The following is a 16804-nucleotide window of genomic DNA, read 5'->3' on the forward strand; positions in this document are numbered from 1 at the left end:
ATCTATCAAGGTACGGCCAGTAGCCAAGAAAGGCCTCCCCAAGATTATGGGAATCTTCTTATCTTCCTCAAAATCCAGAATAACAAAATCTGCAGGAAAGAAGAGCTTATCCACCTTGACAAGCAAATCCTCAACTATGCCCCTTGGGTAAGTAATGGAACGATCAGCCAATTGTAGCGACATGTATGTGGGTTTTGGATCAGGCAGATCCAGCTTTTTAAAGATCGACAAGGGCATCAGATTAATGCTTGCTCCCAAATCACAAAGGCACTTGTCAAAAGTTAGATTGCCAATGGTGCAAGGAATGGTGAAGCTTCCTGGATCTTTCAGTTTTGGTGGTAACTTTTGCTGCAGAACAGCGCTGCATTCTTCCATGAGAGCAACGGTTTCAAGGTCATCCAGTTTCACCTTCCTTGAAAGAATGGTCTTCATACACTTCGCATAACTAGGCATTTGTTCCAGAGCCTCTGCGAAAGGTATATTGATGTGAAGTTTCTTGAACACCTCCAGAAACTTCCCGAACTGTCTATCCAGCTTTTGTTGCTGTAATCTCTTAGGAAAAGGTGGTGGAGGATAGAGCTGTTTCTCCCCTGTATTAGCCTCAGGCAGAGTGTGTTCAACAGTAGTCTTCCTTGGTTCCGCCGCTTTCTCCTTTTGCTTAAATTCTTCATCTCTAACTTCAGCTTCGACTTCTTTTGCCTTTTCAGCATCAGCTACTTTTCCAGACCTTAAGGTAATAGCCTTGACTTGCTCTTTAGCTTCCTTCCTGCCTGGTACTTCCGTGTCACTGGGAAGAGTGCCAGGTTGATGATTGAGCACTGCATTGGCTAATTGACCGATTTGATTTTCCAAGGTCTTGATAGAAACCGCCTGACTCTTGCACAACAGCTTAAGTTCCTCAAAATCAGCACTAGTAGGTGCAGCTGCACTTCCCTGTTGAGGATATGATTGCCTTGTAGCATACTGCTATGGTTGCTGGAATCCAGGTGGGTTAAACTGTTTACTCACTCCTTGCTGATATGGTGGCTGAATAGCATTCTGATTATTCCCCCAGCTGAAATTTGGATGATTTCTGTTGTTAGGATGATAGGTCGCTGGCACAGGCTGCTGTTGTCGCTGATAATTATTCACATACTGAACAGATTCGTTGACAAGAGAACACTGATCCATAGCATGAGAACCTGCACAAAGCTCACAAACCATAGCTATTTGATTAACTCCATACGTAGCCAAAGAATCAACCTTCATTGATAGCGCTTGGAGCTGGGCTGCAATAGCGGTGGCTGCATTAACTTCCAGAATACCTGCTACCTTTCCTGATGTCATCCTCTGAGTTGGGTTCTGATGCTCATTTGCAGCCATCGTCTCGATAAGATTGTACGCCTCAGTATAGCTTTTAGCCCATAAGGCGCCTCCAGCTGCTGCATCGAGCATGGGCCGAGATTGGGCCCCCAAACCATTATAAAAACCAGTGATTACCATCCAATCCGGCATTCCATGATGTGGACATTTTCTCAACATTTCCTTGTAGCGTTCCCAAGCCTCGCACATAGATTCTGTAGGTTGCTGCGCAAATTGAGTAAGAGCACTCCTCATAGCAGCAGTCTTTGCCATTGGATAAAACTTCACCAGAAACTTTTGCGCAAGATCTTGCCACGTAGTGATTGACCCAGCTGGTTCAGAATGTAACCAGTCTTTAGCTTTATCCCTCAGTGAGAATGGGAAGAGCCTCAACTTGATAGCCTCATCAGTCACGCCATTATACTTAAAAGTGCTGCAGATCTCGACAAAATTCCTTATGTGCATGTTGGGGTCTTCAGTTGCCGCTCCTCCAAAAGAAACAGAATTCTGCACCATCTGAATAGTGCCCAGCTTGATTTCAAAGGTGTTAGCTTGAATAGCCGGATGAAGGATGCTTGACTGAATGTCATCAATTTTAGGCCGAGAAAAATCCATAAGAGCTGGATCAGCTTGAACAATACGATCTCCCATGTTTACTGGTTCTTTCTGCTCAGTTCCTGAATCCAAATCCTCAAAATCTAACTTCTCCGGTGTATCAAGAACTTCGTCTTTCTCCTCAGCTATATCTAAGGTCCTCTTGCGAGCACGAGAACGAGTTTGCATAAACGTTTGCTAAAGTACCTGAAACACAACCGAAAAGAGTAATTAACTACTACGTCCTAATCACTGAGTCCTAATGACCAATGATGGTAAGTACATAAACTAAACAAATACGCCGAGTCCCCGGCAGCGGCGCCAAAAACTTGTTAGGGCGAAATCACGCACTAATATTCACGCAAGTATACGCGTTCGTAAGTAATATAGAATACTTTCTAGTTCGTTCCCTCAGAGACTCAGACTAATTTATTGTCTAATTTAACTCACTCACCAATGTATGACTACTTCTCAATGTTAAGATAATAACACTTAAAATTGTTGATTAAATATTAACTATAATTAACTACTTAATTAACCACTTAACTAACACTTCAATTTATCAATAATAAAACACTCATGAGATCACAACTTCATTATTACTTCCTTCTATAGCCATTGTTATTACCTTTAGCATGTAACAGTGATGATATTAATCGAATAACACGAAACTGATAAAAGCCAACTTTCATTGTACTAATACCATTCTACCAAACATCCACAATTAAGATAGAAGTTGAATAGTCATCAATTATGTTGAGTTCCTATATATCTACAGAAATTGACAACACAACGATTTAAGCACAAGTTATCCCTTTTTGATTACATAGGGCAAATAAAACTGTTAGAGTTACCCACTAATCATGCACAACGTACATGAACCTATGCTAGCATGGCAAGTTCTAAATCTCAAGATCCACCGTCGCTTCACAAGAGATTAACACCCTATCTTATATGTTCGCGACGCACATAAGACGAATACGCACAACCAATACTAGATATCATGCAATCATCACATACTAAAGTATTAAACAATTAACTAAAGAATTCCATAATAAATCTGTTGCAACCCCATGATCACGATTAGCCCATAATAGAACTTATCGCCATCATGGGTTCATATGAAATCATGATAAACAAACACAAGAAAATAATAACTAAACTGATTATATTAAAACAGAGTACGTCACAAGAGTAAATAAGTTAAAGCAAGAAAACTAGCATCCAACGTTACAACGAAACAAGAATCACAAGAATATATGCTTCCTCTTCGTTGCTGTGTGCTAAATCGGTCTTCTTCCTTATCTCCTTCGCTTCTTGCAAAACACAATCTAAAACATAATCTCCTCTTAATACTCTATGAAAACGTCTCAAATATACCTATATAATAGTCCCATAAAACTCAGAGTACATAGAAGTTGGAAGCCAAACAGAAGTAGAAGTCTAAAATAATATATCTTTTTCCCCGACCCTGCGCGACCGCTCAGCATTTCTGCGCGGGCGCGCAAGGCTGCTGCGCGGCCGCTCAGCATTGCTGCGCGGGCGCGCAGGACCCTTCTGGAAAAATTCCATGTTTGCTCCGTTTCTTCGCCGTAATCTGCCCGTTCTTTTCCTCTCGCAATGGTGAACACATGCCAAGGCTTATTCTTGATGATTCCTCCTCCAAAATGCAACTAATACCCTGAAATGCATAAACACTAGAAAAATGCATCAAATACACAAAATACTTGATTTCAAGACACCAATTTAAGCCATTTTAAGACGTTCTAAGTGGTATAAAATGCCACTTATCAGTAACTCACAGTCGTGACGTAAAGCATAACCCATTTGATCCAAGTGTCAGAGAAACCCATAGTCTTCATTCTACATTTCAAGTATGCCCATTCAACACGGTCATAAGCCTTCGATATATCCAATTTTAAGGCCACCTCCCCATCGTGACCTCGGTTCTTCTACTTCATATGATGAAGCGTCTCAAATGCCACTAAAACGTTATCTGAGCCATTCCTACCAGGGACAAACGCCGACTGGTTTTCAGATATGATATTTGGGAGAATGCTTCGAAGTCTATTAGCAAGAACTTTAGCAAGAATTTTATATAAAATATTGCAAAGAGCTATAGGACGGAGCTCAGTCATCCTCTCAGCGTTTTCTTTCTTAGGTAACAACACAAGAGTCGTGTCATTCAAATTAGCAGGAAAAGAGAATTTTCTATAGCCAGTTGCGACATCAATTATAAATTTCCAAACCAATCAGATCCCAGAAGTGTTGGAAAAATGGAGGGCTAAACCCGTCTGGACCAGCTATTTTATCCGGGTGCATTTGTTTAACTGCTATTGTAAATTCTGAAAAAGTAATCTCAGCTGTAAGTTTGGCATTCTGATCATCAGTGATAACTCTACCTCCTACATTCTCCATGTGCATACCAGTGTCATACTCACCCCCTGCAAAGATTTCTTGAAAGTAGTCAACAGCCATATTACACATGTCATCGTGATTTTCCACCACCACTCCCTCATTTGATACAAGATGCGAGATGTGATTAGCCTTCTTTATTTTTGATGCAGTTGCATGGAAATACTTTGAATTCGCATCCCCTTCAGTTAACCAGAATAACTTAGCTCTTTGTTTCCAGTACAACTCCTCATGAACTAGTAATTCATCTAGCTTCTTCGCTTCCTCAAAATACCTTTTCACTCCTTCCTCGTCTTCCCTGTTCACTAGCTCACCTATTACCTCCTTCTGCTTTTTAACTTTATCACGAAACTTGTGAAAAAACGTCCTACCCCACCTAGCCATGAACGACGATACAGAAAGAAGTTTGGGGAGAAGATGAATCTTCGGAATATTGCCCCAAAATCTGGTAACCTCCTCTTTAAAACTCGGTTCATTTAACCAAGTATTTTCGAAACGGAACCTAAATTGTTTCCTGGAAAATTCAACATGTGTAGGTTCTAACATAATTGGATCATGGTCAGATTTAATAACATTGGATACCGACAACTTACATAGAGGAAACTTTCTCCACCACAAATCATTCGCAAAAGCTCTATCAATACATTCCCGAACCCAGTTCTCTGTACCCTTGCTCTTCTCCCAAGTAAAGTCCCCCCCAGTCAGATCCAGCTCTGTGAGACCACAACCCTCTATAGCTAGTTTAAACCCGTCCAGAAGTGAACGAGGATGAGGATGAGGGCCCTTCTTGTCCGATACATATAACATATCATTAAAGTCACCGAACACACACCAAGGGATGCCATCATTCTTGACAAGACCTCTTAGAAGATTCCATGATTCTTGACGTCGAGTTCTTTCTGGATAGCCATAGAAACAAGTAAGTCTCCAAGCTACATTCTGTCCCTGCATAACATGAACATCAATGAAGTTATTACATGAATCAACCACCTGACAGACTAAATTACGCTTCCACATTACCGCCAAACCACCTCCCCTGCCTACTCTATCTACAGCAAAATATTCTACAAAACCAAATTTCTCTGCTAACTCCTTAATATTTTTACCTTCCACCAACGTTTCAGCTAAGAAAATAAAATCAGGGTTGCGAGATTTTATTAAATCTCCAAAGATACGAACTGCACGGAGGTTCCCCATACCTCTGCAGTTCCAGCCTAAGTAATTCATAATGGTCGGCTAGCTTGCACCGCAAGCATAGCCAAATCAGATTTGTTTGAAACTGTATAATCCGAATCAGAAAATGCAGCTTCCATGCGTTGGTCACCATTTGCCTCCCATAAATCAGTCCCTGTATTACTCACATTACCAATTAACGTATCCTTTACCCCTGGGCTGAGTCATTTTCTTTTCCTCTCTTCTAGCTCCAGTCTCGAATACTCTTCTAAGCCCAGCCCAACAGCCAAATTATTTTCCCCCAGCCCACTATTTTCCCCGCCTTGAAATTGAACTCTATTTGAATTTTCCCCCTCATCCCTCCTGATATCTCTCCTTTCATAACTAACCATATCTCCATTCCCTGGAATCACGCCCGAAGGATTCGGGATGTTATTTTCTCGCCCAATTCGCGCCGTCCAATCCGCATCATCTTCCGCCCTCAACCACTTACTGCCGCCCTGGCCAGCACCTCGGCGCGGTGGAGCTCGAAGCCATGCTCCCCATTCTTTTACACCTCCCTCAGTTCTACTATCAATTGATCGTCTACAGAACCTCACAGTATGAGTGACTAGACCACATGCAAAATAGAAATCCCCAAGACGCTCATACTTACAGGTCACAATAAACTCCGTTCCATTCCTTCGCTTTATCCTCTTCTTTCTTTTCAAAGGTTTCCTCACATCCAGCCTTATCTTTAAACGCATACACTCCCTTCATATACTACTATCATTTTTCACATCATATTGAACAAACTCACCAAAAAAGTTACCAAGTTGTTGGCCAACAGCTTCTAACATGAAACCGCTTGGTAACTCATGAATCTGAATCCAGATATTTAGCCACCATAAAGGAACTTTCAAAGGTTCTTCTCCTAATGGTATCTGCTCAAGTAACAACATAGCATTGTCAAAACTCCATGGTCCTCCATTCAACACCCAAGCTTTGTCCTCCTTATGGTAGAACTGGAACAGAAACACGCCGGTCTCCAACTCCTTGATATTGATTCCCATCGTAGGTTTCCAAATATCTGCCATTTTGGATTTCATCGCTCTGGTATTGATATTCTTCTTTGTTAGAAATCGACCCACCAAACAGAGATCATACTTGTTCACTTCCTCCACAATATCCCCTTCAAAGATCAAATCCTCATTTTCTTCATCCTCCACGTTAAGATTCTCCATCTGTTCACTAATGTTTTGATATCTCGCCATCGAAGACTCACACGAATCTAGAATCAGACTCGGAGAGAAAACAAGCCTCTCACAAACTTGGAGAGAATCTATTTTATTTGTTAATATATAAATGAAAAACCCACCTCACCAAAACTTCTTTATTTTGCATTTCTGAGCATATGTAAATGTGATATATTTATAAATGGGTTTTTAAAATAGGACATATTTGTTAAAGAGTATAAGATCATGTTCGGGACTTCCTCTATCACCTTAAGGTTTTAGTGTGATTAGTTACTTAACATGATATCAAGAGTTAGGTTTTAAGTGATCGTGAAAGTTTAGTTTAATCATTAAATAGATAGATTTACGTTACAAGAACAAAAGTTTCTTAAAAATTCGCAGAAAATTTTCTGCCCAGATCAGCCAACTTATTTTTATGATTCTCGGAGTTTCAACCGTTGGATCATCCTGAAATTTTAACCACGCCTTATTTGCATCAGTATCTAAATTTTGAACGGTGGAGATCGTATTTGGTGCTCCATAAATCAATTTTTTTATGGTTCCAACAGGTTACTGTTTACTTTTAGTTCATTCTTTTCATCGTTGTTGATCTTGTAATTTGGGTAATTTGATTGATTGGAATTTGTAGTACTCGATTATTGGGATGTTACAATTTTAGTAATTGATTTATCTGCTTGAGATTTGATATTAGTTTTGAATTTGCAATCAAAATTGAAACTGGTTTTCAATCTACTTCGGATTTTATTTTGGATTGGAATTGGTGATTTGAGTTTGGATTTGATTTCGGGTTTGGTTTCTTGATTGAATTTGGATACAGTTTAAAATTTGGTGTTGAATTTAGATTCGACTTTATTTCTGATTTGGTTTGAGTTTAGTTTCAACAATATTTCAACATATATGTCTCATCATCAACAAGTCTTTTGTTAACAGGTACTTCAAGTTTATTTTCTTCTCTATGGATTCTGGATTCAGGTGTATTGCATCACATGTTTCCTCATTTGTCGTCTTTCATTTTATTTTCTGATGATTCATCTTTATCCATCATGACTGCTGATGGCCATCCTATGTCGTTACGAGGTGTTGGTTCTGTAGTTACCCCAACAGTATTTCTCTTTGATGTTTATTATATTTCGGATCTCAAGTTAAATCTTGTTTCGGTTAGTCGATTATGTGAATCTGGTTACTTGGTTTCTTTTTCTTCTACTACTTGTTTTGTTATGGATCCGAGATCTCAAAAAGTAATTGGGAAAGGTCATAAGCAGGGAGGACTTTATATTTTGGATGAACTCAATGTATTTGCTGTGGGAACTCCTAGTCTTGATTTATCATCTTTTCGTTTGAGTGATTTATCTTCTGACTTCTACATATGGCATGCTCGTTTAGATCATGTTTTTCAATCTCGTTTATAATTTTTAGTTTCAACTGGAGCCTTGGGACAACTAAAATCTCATGATATTTCTGACTGTAGCGGTTGTAAACTAGCGAAATTTGCTGCTTTACCTTTTCATAAGATTGTTACGTATTCTCTTCCTCCGTTTGATATTGTGCATTCTGATGTGTAGGGACCTACTCTTATTCCCATAAAAGGAGGATCTAGATATTATGTTTCGTTTATTGATGATTTCACTGGTTATACGTGGATTTATCTTATTAAGCGTAAGTCTGATTTTTTTGGATATTTTTAAAGATTTTAGAGCTCATATAAAAACTCAACATAAAGCTGTCATTAAATGTTTTCTTTGTGATTTGGGAGGTGAATACAGCTCTAACGCTTTTTGTCGCTTGATTTCTTCTGATGGGACTATATGCCAAACCTCATGTACTGACACTCCTCGACAGAATGGTGTTGCTGAAAGTAAACATCGTCATCTTGTTGAAACAACTCGCTCATTTTTGTTGTCGGCTGATGTTCCGAGTGTATTTTGGGGTGCAACACTTCTTACTGCTGTTTATGTGATTAACCGAATTCCAACTGCTCAAAATTCTGGTTTGTCGCCTTTTGGTTGTACCTGCTTTGTTCTTAAACCTCAGGTTGAGCGTAGTAAATTGTCTGCTAAGTCTGCTTTATGTGTGTTTTTGGGCTACGGTGTTACCCAGAAAGGATATCGTTGTTTTGACCCGGTCAGTGGAAAATTGTATGTTTCTCCACATGTTTACTTTTTGGAGCATATTTCATTTTTCTCTGTTCCTGCTAGTTCGCATCATATGACACAAGAAGAGCTTATTCGTATTGATCCTTTTGACACAAACATTGAGGATGCTTCAACCACAAATTCTAATACTTAAGTTCCGGAGGCATCTACATCTCCACCAACTTCTATATCTACATCTCAGACCGATGTCTCCACCTGCTTCTACAACCAATCAATCGTCACCATAGATTTTAAATTCTCCTCCCACTCAACCTTCTACTGAAAGTTCGACTCCTCCGCCAGTTTTCCAGTCTACTCGCATATGTAAGTCCACCCAACTTCCTGATTTTGCTTATTCATCTTATTTCCCATCTTTTGGTTCATTCGTTACATCTGTTCACCATTTGTCTGAGCCTGCATCATATAGAGAGGCTGTTCATGATCCTTTATGGCAAAATGCTATGGCCGAGGAACTTACTGCTTTACATCAAACTCATACATGAGATTTAATCCCATTGCCGCCAGGAAAACATGCAATTGGTTATCGTTGGGTATATAAAATTAAGACAAAAGCTGATGGATCCGTTGAGCGTTATAAGGCTCGAATTGTTGCTAAAGGTTACTCTCAAGAGTATGGCTTGGACTATGAAGAAACTTTTGCGCTTGTTGCAAAGATGACAACTGTTCGTACTTTGATTGCAGTGGCTTCTGTTTGAAAGTGAAAAATATTTCAGATGGATGTTAAGAATGCATTCTTGTATGGTGATCTTCAAGAGGAAGTTTACATGACGTCTCCTCCCGGTCTTCCGCATCAACCATGTTATGTCTGCAGACTTCGTAAATCTATTTATGGTCTTCATCAATCATCTCGTTGTTGGTTTGAGAAGTTTTTTAGGTACTTTATTCACTTGGTTTTCGTCCTAATAATCATGATTCTGCTATTTTTATACGATCTACGAGTGCTGGTCGTATCTTATTATCTTTATATGTTGATGATATAATTATTATCGGTGATGATTGTGATGGTATTGAGTCATTGAAACGTGAGTTGGCTCGTTATTTTGCTATGAAAGATTTGGGTTTGATCCGTTATTTTTTGGGAATTGAAGTTGCTAGCTCACCAAAGGATTATCTTTTGTGTCAATCTAAGTACATTGCTGATTTACTTGACCGTGCACGTCTTACTGATACTAAGACTGTGGAAACTCCTTTAGAGATGAATGCTAGATATCCTCCATCTGATGGTCTTCCCTTAGCAGATCCTACTTTATATCGTACGATTATTGGTAGTCTTGTTTATCTCACTATTACTTGTCCAGATATTGCACATGCTGTTCATATAGTTAGTCAATTTGTCACTTTTCCTACTACCGTACATTGGGCTGCAGTTCTTCGCATTATCAGGTATCTTTTTGGGACTCAGTTTCAGAGTCTTTTGTTTCCTTCTAACTCATCTTTAAAGTTGCGTGCTTATAGTGATGCTGATTGGGCCGGTGATCCCAAGGATCGTAAATCCACAACTGGTTTTTGTATTTTTCTTGGTGATTCTCTTATTTCATGGAAGAGTAAAAAATAAGATGTTGTTTCGATATCGTCTTCAGAAACTTAGTATCGTGTCATGGCTTCCACTACTTGTGATATTGTTTGGTTACGTCGCTTACTTGCAGATTTGGGTGTTAGCCTTCCTAGTTCCACCCCATTATATTGTGATAGTAAGAGTGCAATTCATATTGCACGTAATTCAGTATTTCATGAGCGCACTAAACATATTGATATTGATTGGCATCTTACTCGTCATCATCTGCTGCAAGGTACTATCTCATTGCCTTTTGTTCCTTCTTCGCTTCAGATTGCTGATTGTGACTGGTTACTTAACAATATTCATAAAAAACCCTTTATAAATTTAAAAATTGTAAATGGAAAAAAAGAATGAAAATTATTATACACTTAAATAATTTTTAATTTTATCTTATCGAAGTTTCTATTATGTGCCCATAGGCGCATGAGGCATTTATCATTTTTTCGCATGGTTCCTTTTTTATAATAGTGATTCACACTAACTCCATCAATCAAATTAGCCTAAAATTATAAGTGTGTGCGCTTATTATGTGCTCACGAGCATACAATAGAAAACTTGATTAAATAAATACTTGCATTGAAAATCTTAAATAGTTCTTTTAACAACGTAACCTCTTAATTTTAGATTTTAGGGGTGTTGGTCCATTTTAGCACCTTTTTAACAAAAAAATGTCCAAAATAACATTGTCTAGGAAGCTGGCCCTCCACTCGTACAATGGTGATGTGTTCAGAGGATGCGTTAGATGTAAACACATTCCATAAATGCGTTACTGATGAAACGCAATCCAAGATCTCGTGTACAGACAGTCCAAACGTTTACAACAGTTGTGTTTTCTATAATATCGCAACTGCTCTTTGCATTTTCTTCAGATCTAAGAATAGTTGGCCTTGTACAAGTTACTTCGCACAACTGCACAACTAACTGGGAGTCCAATTTGCGTTCCGGTTACCGCTTCTATGCCACCCACTCTAGTGAGAACACTTCCAATTTACCGGTTATTCTTTACTCTGTATGTGTATATATATGTGGGTGTTATGTATGTATATCTGTGTTTGTGTGTAATAGTCACGGAGGGGGTTGAGTGGGATGATTGGGAGACCAGAGACGGAAGTAGTCATTAAGGTAAGATTTAGATTTGCATAGAAAGAATATTTGATTTGAGAAACTTATCAGGTGACTGAAACTATTGTCACCAAATTAAAATTTCCTCGTTATATATGTGCTAGTGAACGACCAATATTGCCTGGAGTGCCATTTGGGATCTACTATCTAAAAATTGTGTTTTTTGGTCCATTTCTCTAATTTTAGCTACTACTTTAAATGACTTCATAATTATCATTAAAGTTAATTATTTCAACTTTGTACCTTAATTCTCTTCTTTGTTGGTGACAACATAAACCCTATTATATAGCACAGTGCACTCTAATCTAGGTCATGCCTATCACTGTTATACTATGCAAATGGTAGCCTGGAGACCATCATACAAGATTCAGGGGTGGACCAAGCACGTATGGTGGATATTGTGTAAGAGGTCTGGTTATACTTGCATTCAGGTTACGATTTTCCAATAGTCCAGTGTGATATAAAGTTATCCAACGTTCTTTTTGATATTGATACGAAAAGCAGCAGCTCTTCCACAGTATCAGTCTTTGAAGGAACCCATTGGGTTACCTGGGGCTGGCACAAGGTACTTCCTCCCTAATATAATGCTCATGCTCAAACTTTCAAGTTTCCCCGTTATCCTCTTCGCTCTCTTTTTCACTTTTGAAATTCATAATGTACTTCCAAAATGTCTGTATCCTAGATGAGGTAGTTACACTTATTATATCTTGACTTGTTCAAATGAAAAAAACAGCAAAATATGTATAGGCATGCCTTGTCAACCCTCTTATTAGGAAAATATGGTCATGCATTAACTGCAAAAATTCCTGGACCAAGTTTGCAAGTTAGATTCAAACAATAATACAATTCATCAATAATCTGATTGCAAGAGCTTGCAAGTCTCCTCCATCAAACTTCTAGGAACGTTTGTAAATTTACTATGTCCTTCATTTTATAAGTTCTCTTTTCATTTCTGTAAGTACCAGGAATTCATGGCTATCAAAGACTATGACATTTTTTTTTATGTTTTAGAGGGCAAGTGCGGCAGAGTTTTACTTGTCACTAGTCTGAGGCGCTGCAACGCCAAAAATTTCGACCATTCATGGATAACGAAAACATTAATCTCGGAGACGAAATTGATGAGACTATCAAGAAGGCCATCAAGTACTCTAAAAGTGCCATTGTTGTTTTATCCAACAAATTTGCATCTTCAAAGCATTGCTTAAATGAGCTTGTTCTGATTCTTGAACGCAACAGGACGTCTAAGTATTTCGTAATACCAATTTTTTATTATATAGAAACAGATGATGTGAAGCACCAGTTAGGAAAATTTGGTGCTGCGCTTCAGCAATTAAAGCAAAACAATAATGACAAAATGGAAGAATGGAGAGCAGCACTGGCCCAAATTGGAGGCATATTAGGCAAGGAGATCAAGGAAAAGAAGTAAGCATATCTCTTTAAATCTTCTTCTGTTCTTTTATATGATCCCAGAATATAATAGAAATATCCCCAGACCTCAATTATTGTATATGGATTTCTTATGTACTCTTACACCAGATAGAGTCATAGAGAAAGTATAGCATATTGTTATTTAGGTTAAGAACACTTCTACAAAATTGGATCTAGCTGACACTACTTCTATAGCACTTCAAAAATAGCGCTATGCAAATGCAAGCAAGGCACTTTACTTAAAAAGCACTATACAAGTTATCGTATTATAAAGTTAAAAATAAACCAGATATTATAAAGATTATCATATCATTTTTTCGATGAACATTATCATAGTTTATGCTTGCATTGCGTTCTTAGAGTAATTAATACTATATCCTTATTATACACTAAACATAATCTGGTTGTGACAAATTTTATCATTTGAAATGGAAGCGGCCTTATAGAGAACAAGATCATGAAAGATATAATTGCAACGTTTAAACAAAAATTCAATGATAATTACCCAGAATCTTTGCTGCAGAATCAGGTCATACCAGCAACAACGTCCAATATTCTTAACATCGCAGAATCATTTGAAACTCCTAGCAAAGTTGAGGACACTTGGTCAGTTATTTGTATACGTATCTATGACATTTTTAGTGTTGTGTTTCTTGGTTATGTTGTGTTTGTGTGTATATTTCTTGGCTTGTTCGTTTCGGTTGCCGTGACAATAATGAAACTGGCCAACAAATTTCCTCATTTCCCTGATGGATTCCCTGATTACCATTTCTAAGTTATAACCACGCCGAGCCCCTATATCAGATCATATTTTTCATACTTAAATATGTTAATTTACTGGTTTATGATGATTTTTTCAGAATAGAATGGAAGCAATATTCTATCCGAGACAATCAATGCAGCTTTCTAGGATTACATTTCAAGTTTGTTAGGGTTTGTGTAAATCTAGTTTTGACTGGATAAACTTTTTCTTCTTTATCTCAAACAAATCCTATCTTATAAATCTAGTTTGAAATATTCAAGACTTATCTTTTATTTGGTTTATCTATTTCAAACAAACTAATAGATTTCTCTTTCAAAGACTTATTCAAATTATTTTCAAACAAATCAGTTTTCAACATTATCTTATCCGGTTGTTTGATAACAAATCTGTTATAACTTGTTTATAAATACAACTCATGATTTCAGATTTGCAGCTAATACTTTCACGCTATATTCTTCATCCGAAACATAATTCTTGTTCTCCATTTTTTACTCGAATATCCAGTCGAACAAGATCTAGTTTGAGTTGTTTGAGACTGTCTCATTGTCTGTCTCATTTATAAGAGACTGACCAATTTACCATATCAGTTAGATAATCGTTATATCGTTTGGGCCTTTGAATTTCAATTGGTATTAGAGCGGGTGCATTTAATTCTCTATTTAGTGTTAATTTTGCTAGCGATCCATAGCCCAACCAGACAGGTATTCAAACAATTACCCGCCATTGCTTCAAGGTGCTGAAAATTACAATGACTGGAAATTCCGCATGAAAATCTTCCTCCAGCGTGATGCTTTTGAATGGGATACAGTTGAGAATGGCTTTACAGTTCCAATGAAAGAAGGAAAGCCTAAGTCTATCAAAGAACTATCTCCTGAAGAACTCAATGCTATGAATTCTAATGTGAAAGCTATAAATTCACTTCTAAATGGCATGGTGGCTACTGAGTTGGGTAAAGTATCAGCTTGTACCACGGCTAAACAAATCTGGGATACTATTAAAGTCAGCCATGAAGGTACATATAAGGTACGTGATGTTAAACTTAGTATGCTAATGAGTGATTATGAAGGTTTCAGGTTGGAAAGAGATGAAAGTGTCAAAGAAGCTCAAGGAAGGTTCTTAACCTTGATAAATTCCATATCTCTTCTGGAAAGGACTATTCCACAATCCGAAATCAATCGGAAAGTTCTCAGGGCAATGCCAAAGAAGTTTGCTCCTAAGGTTACCATACTGCATGATTCGAATATTCTTTCTACTATGGACACTCTTACACTTTTTAGTGAATTGGAAGAATTCGAGAATCAGCTTTGCAGATATGATGAAGAAGATGATGCTCCTCGAAATAAAACTCTTGCACTTAATGCAGATGCGGACGAATCTCCTGATAATTCTGACGAGGAAATTGCTCTCTTGACCAAGAAGTTTCACTAATTTCTTGCCAAAAGGAATACATCAAAACGGCTAATGAAGTCTTAGTTTCCGAAGAAAGATTTCAAACCTAATCCCAGCAAAGATAATAAGCTAATTCGAGGAAAGACACTTGCTTCGAATGTGGGAAAAAAGGCATTTCAAAAAGGACCGCAACAAGCTCAAGAACAAGAAGAAAGCATTAATTACCTGGAGTGATGATGATTTAGAAGTCGAGATTTATTCAAACGATGAAGTGGCTCAATTCTGTTTTACTGGAATTGAAGACAGCTCCAGTGACAATGATGAGGTACATGATGTTCAATATAGTAAACATTCCAATATATCTCAAACTGTATGTAACACCCCCAAATCCGGGGTCGGGGATTCGGGTTGTCACGAGTTCCATTTTCCTTATCAATACTTAATCTTAACAGTCAACCAACTACTGCGTATTGTGACCCCACAATACACACACACACACCACAAGTTATAGTCTCAGAGATGAATACCAAAAATAACACAAGTCATTTTATTCCATAATTATAAACCATTTCACCTTAAAAGGGGTTTCTGAATAATTTACATATTCCTTGCCATTATTACAATTCATAAATCTACATAAGTCTGGTACATCAAAAGTTAAAAGCCTAGCCTATTGGTAGATCCTACCTCAGCTACAACGACATCAATGCCTACAGGAAACTGCGGAACGTTTCCTATCCGCTCACGAATTGGGAGCTTGATCCTGTTCATCTTGTCTATCTGTTGTTGTGTGATGAAAGAAGAAAGAAAGGGTGAGCAACAAGCCCACCGAAATAATATGTATAATAATTAACAATATATGAGCATTCTCATAGTACTCATAAAAGTCCTGGTCAAGAAGAAATGAACCAAGTTTGATATCTTAACGCGACCAAGTCGCAAAATATTCAGTATATAAGTATATATACTTTTCAAAATCTTTGAAATCCTCTGCCATGCATAATATACACAGAGTTCCAGTTTATAACTGTATAAAAATATCGTTGCAAGGTGATCTCATATATCTAACCTTGTCTCAACGTTTTTTTCTGAAAATCTTTGTCATGCATAAGATAATCATTTACTAGATATAAGTTGAAAATGTGAAGTTACGAGATACTCCAGTATACTTATCTTTTTCGAATACTACTTGAACTACCACCGTTCAAGGTATAATCCGTTTCAAAAGTTCATCACATAGATGAGACTACAAGATAAGATTTGAATAGATTCAATCTTTGAAATATCGTTATAAATAATGAAGTTACGAGATACTATATTAAGTCCCGATATATATACACCTATATATATACATTTCATACACTCCTTGAAAACCTCTGTTATGAAAATTATAAACAGAGTTGTAATATCCAATGAATTTGGAAAGGAGAAAACCTTGGCATAAACCTGATATCTTGCTGATCAGGCAAAGATACCAATAAGTAACCTTTTCTACTAGTAGATGGACGAATTCCCCATTGGTCATCACCCTGGCCGCAATAGGACCTTATGCTGGACTGCCACTTAGCCACTTACGCATTTGATGGACTCCCACTGAGCCACTTACACTTTCTTGGACGCCCGCTGAGCCCAT

General features: G+C 37.8%; 1 long non-coding RNA gene and 1 other non-coding gene across 6 annotated transcripts; both read left to right on the forward strand.

The window, feature by feature from the left end:
* Window positions 1–1492: 1492 nt before the first annotated feature.
* LOC141675492 (small nucleolar RNA R71) lies at window positions 1493–1599 on the forward strand. The gene has a single exon (XR_012556142.1). It is a non-coding gene; the product is annotated as a small nucleolar RNA R71 (small nucleolar RNA).
* A 9457-nt stretch (window positions 1600–11056) lies between these two features.
* LOC141670941 (uncharacterized) lies at window positions 11057–15702 on the forward strand. Of its 5 annotated transcripts, none has more exons than XR_012554838.1 (5): window positions 11057–11591; window positions 11901–12156; window positions 12603–12734; window positions 12869–13013; window positions 13543–15702. It is a non-coding gene; the product is annotated as an uncharacterized LOC141670941 (long non-coding RNA). The 5 variants fall into 5 exon arrangements; XR_012554839.1 differs by having other exon boundaries at window positions 11057–11440; XR_012554837.1 differs by lacking the exon at window positions 11057–11591 and having other exon boundaries at window positions 11707–12156; window positions 13543–15000; window positions 15146–15702.
* Window positions 15703–16804: the final 1102 nt, after the last annotated feature.

The sequence above is a fragment of the Apium graveolens genome, chromosome 7 (genome assembly GCF_009905375.1).
Source record: "Apium graveolens cultivar Ventura chromosome 7, ASM990537v1, whole genome shotgun sequence".
Taxonomy (NCBI): Eukaryota; Viridiplantae; Streptophyta; class Magnoliopsida; order Apiales; family Apiaceae; genus Apium; species Apium graveolens.